General features: G+C 40.8%; 1 long non-coding RNA gene across 1 annotated transcript in view; it reads right to left on the bottom strand.

The window, feature by feature from the left end:
• The window catches only part of LOC123977959, a 20,884-nt gene extending 12,556 nt beyond the window's left edge, over nucleotides 1-8,328 (bottom strand). Inside the window, exon 1 of the long non-coding RNA XR_006826813.1 lies at nucleotides 8,001-8,328. This is a non-coding gene — a long non-coding RNA (uncharacterized LOC123977959). The remainder of the gene's footprint in view (nucleotides 1-8,000) is intronic.
• Nucleotides 8,329-8,991: the final 663 nt, after the last annotated feature.

Raw genomic sequence — 8,991 nt, 5'->3', positions numbered from 1 at the left:
AGAACAAAGAAATATGACCACATTACTCCTATTTTAGCTTCATTACACTGGCTCCCAGTATGTTTTAGAATTGACTTTAAAATGTTATTGATCACTTTTAAAGCTCTTCATGGCCTCTCGCCTTGTTATATTTCAGACCTTTTAGTCCCATACGCACCAGCACGTACCTTGAGATCCTCGGGCAGAGGTCTGTTGTCTGTTCCAGAGTCTCGACTGAAAACTAAAGGGGACAGAGCGTTTGCTGTCAGGGCCCCGAGGCTCTGGAACAGCCTGCCCGAGGAAATCAGGTCGGCTGAGTCAGTGAACTCTTTTAAGTCCCTTCTTAAAACATACTTTTATAGGAGAGCCTTTCCCGATCTTATTTGACTTTATTTTATCCCTTTTATTTTATTGTATTTTACTAATTTTATATTTATCTGTATTTTAGTCTTTTCAATGTTTTCATGCTCTTATCTTGTTTTTTTTTTTGTATTATTCTTTACACTTGTTAAAGCACTCAAATAACAAAAACAAATAAGGATTATTTACGTTTTTCAGTACTTAATGCATGTTTGTTTTACACACATACCTATATATATATATATATCATATTTATTTATTCATTTAAATTTATTTATTCATTTAAAAGTTTTCAGCTTTTCAAATGGAGACAAATTGATAAACACCAATCATAATGTGAGTTTTGTAAACATATGGTTTAAAGGGGGTTGCGATGGTGCGATGGATGAGACACATGCCTTTGATGTGAGAGACCCGGGTTCAATTCGCACTGTGACCCATCCACCATTGTGTCCCCGAGCAAGACGCTTAACCCCTAGTTGTTTTAGAGGCGTGCGATCTCTGACATACAGTACTTAGCAATTGTAAGTCGCTTTGGATAAAAAGCATCAGCTAAATGAATAAATGTAATTTAAATTGCTATTATTTATGTAGACATTAGATACTTAGGGTCAATCCCATTTCAGACCTTGCACTTGTTTTCAAGTGTACCCCTTGGCCCTTAAAACAGAGTTACAAGAGCAAAGGGGTTGAACTATTCCCCTACGAAATGGAACAACCCTTCAGGAACCCGATACGTCATCAGTAGTCGACGATGGCTCTGACGTTAACAGAAGCGACAACTTTTTACAGGATTTCTCCAAGACATGGAAAACAACTGCAATATGCCGTCCTCCGCTGTGGTAATCTCTCTCATACGGTAACGTTATATCACACATCAAGAGATCTAACTTCTAGCGACTTATAGCGATCTTATTTTTACTTGTTTTTTACTTAATGTGAGACTTAAACTGATCAAAGATAACTCCAAGATTCCTCACAGTGGTGCTGGAGGCCAAGGCGATGCCATCCAGGGAAACTATATCTTTAGATAATGCGTCACGGAGGTGCTTAGGCCCCAGAACAATAACTTCAGTTTTGTCTGAGTTTAACATTAGAAAATTACAGTCCTGAAGGCACATTTGAAGTTTAGCTAACTGATGTGTTTCATCTGGCTTATTGATTTGACGCAGTCTACCTAGGTGCCAGTTAATATAAGTGAGTCTATGTGTGGGGAATCACTGGGACGTTACAGCTGCTCTGACTGATCTGATACATCATTGCAGTTTGTTGCTGAACTGAAACTTGTTTTCTGATCCAACATCTAGTTAAAAATCTGTGATCATTGCAGGGCTGAACAACAAAAGGACCACAAACAACTTCCTTCACTGATTAGAAAGATTTTTCAACTAAGACACAAATAAAAGACTCAAGTGAGGGAAACGTGGATGCAGTTGATAGGCTTGGATGCACCTTTGTTCTGGATCCTGACCTACTATTGGATGAGTTTGCTACATCTCACCTGCCTGCCTTGTTTAGATTTTTAGCTCGTTTTACTGATTTTGGGTTCAAACCTGTTTTTAGAAAACCTTAAAGAGGTGGTATTATGCTTTTTTTCCCCTCCCCTTTATTGAGTTTTATATCTTTATTGTGCATGTAATAGGTTTGCAAAGTGAAAAAGCCCAAAGGGAGTTCCCATCTCCCACAGAAAACTCTGCTCTGATCTGCCTGAAAACAGCTCGTTTGTAGTCCAGCAGCTTCCCTTTCATCCCTGTGACTCTCCTCTCCTTTCCAAACACTAGCTCCCCTCCAGGCAGTCAGTGGACATAAAGTTGTTCCTGTGATGTAGAGACAGAGCTCAGTTAAAACTTTATGGATACAGATTAATAACTCACCGCTCTGAAACTCTCGCTCCAGTCCATGTTGCCAAGCTGGTCGGCAACACGTACGGCTGAACCCGAGCTGTTTACCGGCTTCTCGCTGACCCGCCCTTCTCTGCTTCTGATTGGCTAGTAGTCCTTAACTAGGAACTGAGCATGTGCAACTCCCAACAAAGATCATTTAGAGACAAGATGTATCACTCCATAGGTAAAACGAAGTGTTCAACACAGGGTGAAAAGAGGAGCTGCAGCAATGTGCAGTATGGAAAAAACTATGGTGTTTTTTGAAAATGAAAGTAGAATACCACCTCTTTAAAAAATGTGCAGAAATGTTAGTTTGTATTCTGTGAATATTTTAATACCAATTTAAATGCAAACGCTGATGTATATGCAGGTTTTACAGTATATCCTAATATCTGAGAATACTGTCTGTGTGCTTATCTTGATCGTTTGACATGGTCTGTTATTGTTTCAAAAGAATAAACTGGCTGAGTTTAAAGTGGGATATAAAAGCATAAATAAGAGAGCAGCATGAGTTACTGAATTAACTGAATTATTTAAGTAATTACCCTTTCTCCCTTCAGTATCCTGGGGCTTCCCATGATCTGACCTGTTGAGACAACATTGTGAGACTTGGTACGAGGTTCTTACTCTTGTTTCTACTGTATTTTGCAGATCTGGACATTTCAGATAATCACCATTTAAAAGACGACAGAGGGACCAATTACATCCTTTTTTAAAGTGCTGTTCAGGGAGTAAAGGAAACATTTGTGGAAGAAGTGTTGCTGAGATTGTTATTGGTTGGTTTACAATGAATCTGCCGCTTTGGTCGGCAAAAGTATAGGTCTGGGACCAAAACGCCCTCTTGATAGTTTTTCTGTCTACATGTGTTCCTTTTATTTTTCTGTAATTTTTCTTGCAGTGTTTGGCCGTGTGTATATCTCTGTTTCCGCCGGAACCTGTGACAGAGGATAAACAAAATATAAAAGACATCTGTAGAAGAGGTAAGAGTGAGGGAGAGAGAGAGCCACTGTGTGTAAACTAATCTCCACTGGAAGGTTTTAATTATATATTGTGCTCTATTCTATACTAGTTTGATTATAGCATTTTGTTTGCAAAAGGCCATATTATATGCAGAATAACACCTGTGCTTCAGGTGGTTATCAGCACAGAGTGTGAAACTTGTCGGTTATTGTCCCTCATTTAAGTTCCTGTAGAACAAAAGGGCCATTGAGTCTTAATTTGCTGAAGGAGGGGAAAATGTTTCTCTAACTTCTCCCAGGTGTTTTGGGACTTTCTTGTTATTATCTTTTCCTCTTCAGGTTCCATATGTCAGTCATCTACTCAGGGTCATTGTGAGAGTAGTAGTCTCTGCAGTAAAGGGAAGGTGTAAAGTCCCTTCTCTAATGAAGTTACTAAACTGTGGTAAAAGTCGCAGAGTTGCCCGAGGCGATGGGAAAGTGGGCTGAAACGGGGCTGGAGGTTACTTCTACATTTACCTCCTGTTTCTCGCCTCGAGGAGTTGCAATTTGTCTCTTTGACAGGTCCAAAGTGTTAAGAGATGGATCACAGAGAGCTCAGCTGATCCCCAAAGATGAGGAGGAAAGAGACTCATTAACACCTGGATTTAAAACGTTAAAGAGCAAAAGCACACAAAGTGGTCTGAGTGCTGCTTACACAGCTGCTTACTACTGTTTCATTTAGACATTTATTTAAAAGCCTTTACTAAAATAAAATAGATGGTTGCACATTATCACTTTATGATCATTATCTCAGTGTTTCAAATGATCAGGCAGAATTAAATGCAAATAGTTTTCTCAAACAAAATCTCCACCTGTTGCTCCTTCTGCTCAGAGCGCACTGAGCTACAGCGGTGCGTTTGGTTACGTTTAGGTGTTATGGTTAATATAGATGCAACCGTTAAATGCAGTTCTGTGACTGAACATGAGCTTCAGCCTCCTGCATGAAAGTAAGACTTGAGAGGCACGACTTTCACCGAACATCAGCACAAACGCAGGACCCCCAGGCTGAGAAGGTTTGCTTCCTCTGTGTTTATTCACAAGCAGGCGGACAGTTTACACCAAACAGGGCTCCAGACTAACTTTTTGCATTGGTTGCACTCAGCGCAACATTACATTTTTCATTTAGGTGCACTCAGTGCTTGAAGTGGAAATAAATAGGTCCGCATTAACAACTTAATTTCCTGCATTCCGGAGACATTTTCTGCACCAAGTTATGGAGGAAATGTCTTTATTTATATAAGGGAAGCAAAATTAAGGTGGCAGGTGCGAATTCAAAATATAAAAATATAATGTAATATAATTCAGTAATCAGCTTTTGGACAATGCACGTGTTTCTTGTATAAGCATCTTTAGAGCTATAACAGTATTTTCTAACCTTCTGTCATTTCCCAAACACAGTGATAGTTCTGTAAATGATTATTAATAGGAACACCTGCAGGTAAATCTTTGTATTTATTTGAATCACAGCACAAACAAAAAACGGCCAAAACTTCATTATTGTAAAACAAAACTTAAAAAGTGCTGATGTTTAAAGTGCTAAACTGGAAATTCAAAAAACTGCCTGTTTTACGCAATTTCAAACACACAGTTGCAGAGCAACACAGCCAACAATGCGCCAGTATAAATGCGAGGGTCCCTGCGTTGCCAACGCCACAGGTATCGGCATCGAGTCACAGCAGGAGTATAAATCGAGCGCTCCTTCTCTGCTTTTGATTGGCTCTCACCTTTTTCAACAAATGAGTTCCGGGGGAAACACAAAAAGATAGATACGGCGGTCAAAAAAATTGTCCTGCGAAATGTTACGCGCACCAGTGCAACCACTGATGTGCTCGGGTGGTCAGATCTGCTCGGGGGCCTGCGCCTGTCGATACCCAGCAGTAGTATAAATCTGAATGTAGTGGAGAAACGAGCCGGTAAAAAGTGTCTTAAAATAGAAATACTCATGTATAAGTATCAAGTCAACAGCTAAACTGTATATAAACTAATAAATCCAAAAGCCAGTCATACACTGTGAGGAGAGCTAAGAGCTCAGGATTTATCACATGTACTATAAGGTATCTATATGTGTACTATATAGTAAGCTAACCCAGTTTGCAGGGGCATCAGTCATAAGTGGACAGAGGAGGGCTCTCGGGTACACAGAGGACCAGACCCAGAGCAGAGCTGCCAATGACAGTATGACCCAGTTCAAAACTCCACTGACTTAAAAACAGACTTTCTTTCAAAGACAGAAGCTGCTTCAGAAGTTTCTTTTTATCTCCTTTTTATGGATGCAGACCCAAGACTCCGCTTCCCAGAGCGGATTCTTGGGTCCCCCCAGGCGTCCTTGATAGGGCTCTGCAGGGTCTGCAGCATAATGTGGAGAGGTTTCATGCCAGTATTCTCTCATTTACTGGGGAATTATCTGCAGAATGATAGAATGTCTTTTCTCTCCGTACTTCAGTGAGTCTGTAGTGAATTTCTGCTGCACATAATTCCCAACCATCCAAATCCTGTCCAACCAGGTCCCGGGTGGAGTTTCATCTAATGTGAGCTCACTGGTGTTTAATTGACCGTAAATACCTGTGAGGAAAGAGAAAGTGTGGAGCTACTGACGTCTGATCCTTTGAATTAATGCCAAATACCCGCACAGCTGAATATATCAGCCTCCGCTTTACTTTGTATTTAATGCTAATTAGCAGATGTTAGCATGGTAGATGGTGAATGTGGTAAACCAGTGTGAAACACTCTATGACAAACTGGGGGAATTAAACGCAGCATTAATTGATGATTAATTGGCCACTTTTTTGTCAGAGCAAGAAGTTGTACACACAACACCTAGATCAGCGGTAAATAAGTCTGACATCGGGCCAAATTTGTTTCAAGCTGTTACATGGCGGTCAGTCAAATTACCTTGAATACTAACGTGCACGTTTAGCTCAGTAGGTAGAGTGCGGGACTCCTGTTGGAGATCGAACCCAAAATCCAGCAGACTTTTTTTCCCTCCCTCGTTATACAAATAGATTAGCCTATAACAACACTTTTTCACATGCTTGCAATAAAGCATGTGCTGCAGTGCGTGCGCGTCCCGGAGTTTGATACGCACTCATAAACCTGCGGACGCTAATTTTCATTTCCCTGAGGAAATTCAAGGGAAACTGACGGCTTTCACAGTGGTGTGTCAAGTAAGCGAATGTCCTTCAGAACTTTTCAAAGTAAGAGCTCTCAATAAACTCAACATGAAGCATTGCTGCAAAAAACATTCTCACGCTTTTATTTTGGAGGCACAATCACTTAAGAGAAAGTGATTATGTGAGTAACTGCTGCTGTCATGACTGAGATCTATTTCAGCATCAGCCGCTAGCAATTTATTAATTTTTTATTTTTCTGCTATCAAAGCAATCTGTCTGCGGGCCAGATATTATTAAGGTTAAGGAAGGATTGTGGTTACAGTTAGTAAAAAGGCAAACATTACTCTGATTGAATGCAAACTCCAGTCTTCGCACTATATCCGCCATGTCGATTTCCACAACCTTATGTTGAGGGGAAACCAAACCAGTGGCCCAATCTCAATGTCACCCCCTAAACCCTAAAACCTGAACCCTCGCAGAGTTTTAACTGTCGTCACCTGGTAAGTGATCGTTTGCAAGGGCTGAAAATGCTAGGAATGGGACAGCATTTCAACACATTATCACGTTACCATGAACGTGTTGCACACTTTTTATTTAACATTTTTTTACTCTCTTTGCGGCCGAGGCACTTTAGGGAGCGACTGCCTGATTTGTACGTCTTGCAGGCTCTCGCCCTACAGCGTGGACGAGCGGTTACCGTCATTAATAATATATATTCGTCAATAATCAGTGCACTATTGTTGGTCGACACACCATCAAGTTCAAGTTTAAGTATATAGCACATTTAAAAACAACACTAGTTGACCAAAGTGCTTTCCAGGTTCAGAATACACGACAGCAACAGCAGAAAAGGTCAAAAGATTTCACTACTCAACTTTGTTAGAAGGCCAATGAATAGCGATGGGTGTTTAGCAATGATTAGAAAGTGCCAGCAGTCTTGGCAATTCTTATTCCAACAAGTAAAGTATTCCAAAGATTAAGAGCAGCTACTGAAAAGGCTCGGCCACCTTTAGTTTTTAACCTGGATCTGGGGACATCACTTGTGTACATGTAAAAGTTCTGATAAATTAGAACCAGCATCATTAAGCAGAAACGTATAGATAAATATGAACTGGGTGTGCATTGGGTATATTGCATTCCCCTGATGTCACGTGATCTATCTCCCATCTTAAATCAATGTAAACCTTTTTTTTCCCAACCATGGTGACGTCGGTTGCTCCTTGCATGCTTGTTTGTTTACCGTTCTTCTTCTTCTTCTCTTTCAAGGCATATTTTCCGGGATTTTTCTCTCACTTCTAGGCTTCCCCCGATAACCCCCGTGTTTCACGTCACAACGCTATGAACTGTGGGCAATTCCCTCATGCAAAGTGTGTGCGGAGAGAGCCCTCGCACACTTGATGATTTGACAGTGGGACGGCCCTAAGCCCTCCCGGGAACGTCACTTAAAGAGTGGGAACGCTGAGAAATGTTCCAAAGCTAAACAAGGCTAAAGCAACACTTCGATCCATTGTTAATATAAATTTATTGGTTATAGCAGCTACAGCTGAAGTCTTGCTCCTCTTATTACCCAGGTTTCACATCTCTTCTCTGTCTTTATGATGTGTGGAAATGCAGTTTTTATCCAGCCTTGAATTAAAGCACGATTCTCTCTCCTCAGTACTGACACTAACCTGTCCTTCATGGCAGGGAGCCCCTGTCTGGTTCAGTGACCAGCAGCATCAGGATGTCGCCGCATCGACCGGCTCCCTGGAGGGATGACACATTCAGGACACTTCTGCATTTCGGAGGTCCATTTCTGTGGGTTTTCTTCCTTCTGCCAACTGCTCTTCAGCCTCAAACCCTGAATTCACATGTGGAGCTCTGGAGAGTATTTCAGTATTTGTAAAGAGGGAGTGGGGTCACACACTGCTGCACACCAGCTCGGAAGCAGCACCAATCACATCGTCTTAAACTGCGTTAGTCATTGATTTTCTGAAAAAGGACATACAATAGAAAAGACCTAATAGCCACCATAATTAACTACACCTGCATATTAAACAGACCCACCGTCAAAGAACTCATTACCATTCAGTGCCATCATGGCTTAAAAAAAAACAGACATGGTAATGTTGCCTTTTAATTCTCTCTAACGCATATTTACATTTGAATCAGATTTGTGGCAATTTACCCAGAGAGAAATTCAAAACTGGGAAATTCATTATGTGTATGGCTCAGTGCATTTAATCCAAATTTGACATGGCAGGTAAATAAAAGAACCGCTGTAAACAAGTGGAACCTGAAATACTGCAGTTTTCAGCAGCTCCCATTCAATCACTGCTCCCTCCATAATAAACATTCGGTTAACTCTATAGTGAGCAGTAAAATGAGATGTAGTACATGAATCCTGACATTTGACATTTTCAGTGATGAATGCTGCAATAAGGACAGCGCGAATCTTTTTGCCTCAAGCCTTTGAATGTCTGCGAATGCGGTGTGTGTTTATGTTTGAGCGGACACACACCGTCTCTGAGCTGCAGGCCCTCAGTCATTACTTGATTCACTTAGATGATATAAAAAATAATCTACTATAACATCAGATAAATCATCAAAAAGGAATTACCAGGGACATCCTTTAAAATGATCTGACCCACAACACAAGTTATAAATAAATAAACACAAGGG

The sequence above is a fragment of the Micropterus dolomieu genome, linkage group LG10, assembly GCF_021292245.1.
Source record: "Micropterus dolomieu isolate WLL.071019.BEF.003 ecotype Adirondacks linkage group LG10, ASM2129224v1, whole genome shotgun sequence".
Taxonomy (NCBI): Eukaryota; Metazoa; Chordata; class Actinopteri; order Centrarchiformes; family Centrarchidae; genus Micropterus; species Micropterus dolomieu.
This window is presented reverse-complemented; position numbering and strand designations above follow the sequence as displayed.